This window comes from Hirsutella rhossiliensis (genome assembly GCF_020360975.1).
Source record: "Hirsutella rhossiliensis strain HR02 chromosome Unknown scaffold00001, whole genome shotgun sequence".
NCBI classification, from domain to species: Eukaryota; Fungi; Ascomycota; class Sordariomycetes; order Hypocreales; family Ophiocordycipitaceae; genus Hirsutella; species Hirsutella rhossiliensis.
Genome location: NW_025408667.1, coordinates 10,939,839 through 10,941,963, shown reverse-complemented (window position 1 = coordinate 10,941,963; position 2,125 = coordinate 10,939,839).

Below are 2,125 nucleotides of genomic sequence, written 5' to 3'. Positions count from 1 at the left end.
TACTCTTTGTCTCATTAAATAGTATGTCTGATACTCTCTCATTCTTGAGAATATCACCTATAGAACAATTTACAATAACATGCCTAACAGCTCTCGTCTTAAGTGATTTCATCATAACTATTATCTCAGCAGGATTAGTTATTATTCTTCTATTATTAAGCCTTCTAGCAATAGATCTACATCTGTCAGTATCGGGCTCTATGAGTATATAAGACACAGATTCAGACTGAGGTATAGAATCAAGAGATTGTCCAGTACCTGTACCTATGTCTACAATGATATTCTTGTTAACATTGCGATTAGTAGCAGATAAGTATAAAGTCTTTCGTAGATTGTTGCACCATAGAAGTGCAACACGTCGTTCATTATCGTCCGGAGTGAGAAGTTTATATGCAGATCTTATCACATTAGAAACAGCACTATCAGAGTTAGCGTTATCTTTATCAGTTCTTACAAATATATCTACTACTTCGATAATATTAGACTTAGAAACTTTAAATCTTATCTCCAAGATTGACCCTATCTTATGTAATAGACTGATATGTCTAGGACATTTAATAACATGTGTACCTTCTGCTGTTGTTAGCATATCATCCTCTGTAAGGACTAGTTCCATAGATCTTACAGGCTTTATCTTGAGGATTTCTGTACTTCCATTCCTTATCGCAACTACACCATCAACAGGATACAGTACTCTATTGCTATAATCAACAGCAGATTCGTAGTTGTTGAAGTACTCTCGTATTATTAGAGGAAGCTCTGTACTCCTTTTCAATATAGCTTGAGCTGTATTAACAACCCATTCTATACTTCTCGCTGAATCTGCTATATCACCATGTTCACTAGTAAAACAATCTATGACTATACATCCATAAGAAGCCATATCTTCTACGCTTATAGCTACTACATCATTATTATTACTTGTATCAGTCCAAATCCAACCTTTGATCCCTCCTTTACATCGAGGATTGAACTTGTACCATATATTACCTATCCAGAACAACCAGGTATTCTGACCGTCAGGCTTACATGTAAACTTGTATCCTGTCTCTGGAGGCAGACTCGCATCCCAACCTCTAGGAGATAAGTTGCTAAATATAGCTATGGTATCTGTACTTACATATTTACCAATAGAGTCAGGTATTATTCCGCGACCATAAACAACGTTCATTATATTCTCTATAGTATAGTTAGAGGGTACTTTATAGCCAAGCTCTACTATAAGCTTTCTGGCTTTTTCATTGTAATCTGAATATATATATGAATCATAGTTGAGAATCTTGTTCCAATCTGAATACATGCCTTTAATTATAGCTTGGCTGCCTGTATTCTCAGAAGATGCCAATACATCATATGTATCTACTGTTATGCCCATGCCTATTTTACGACTATCCTTGAAACTTATACAACTACCTTTGAACATACCATTAATTACAGAGAAAGCAGACAGTAGTCTATTAACAGCTGTATCGGAAGCTCTCTTATTATGGAACTGTGAGTATTGGATAAGATGATGGGAATCTAACTCTATATCCATTAATGCATGTGCTGATGGAATATCTACAGTTATAGTATATATGCTTCTAATATTATCAATTCTTCTCGGATCTGTAGGTAGTGATCTGCGCACCTTCCTATTCATACCTCGCAGTGGTGGTATAGGCATCTTACTTGAGTTTATCTTGTTAGGGTTTACAGGACAGTTAGGACACGATGTTATCGATGTGTGAGCTTCATCTGCAGATCTCATCTGAACATCTCGAGTCTCGAGATTAGATCCACAGGCTTTGCAAACGTTTACATTCATTGTTTCTGCATTGTCTTTGCTGTATACTAAGCAACATAGTTGCTATTGATCACTATAATACAACTCTATTCAATACATCATTAGCAATTATAACAGGTGAAGAATATATTACTATTACAATATGATTAGAATCGGTGTATCATTCGGATTCAGCATCAGAAATGACAAGGATCTATGTATCAAATGGAATGAGTTTATTACTAATATTCTAATGAAGGACGAGAGGCTGACTGGTATAGTTTATGAATGGATATCAATAGATAATAACTTTGGAGGCAATTATAAAGGTGAACTGGTAGTAAAGTATACTACTACTGC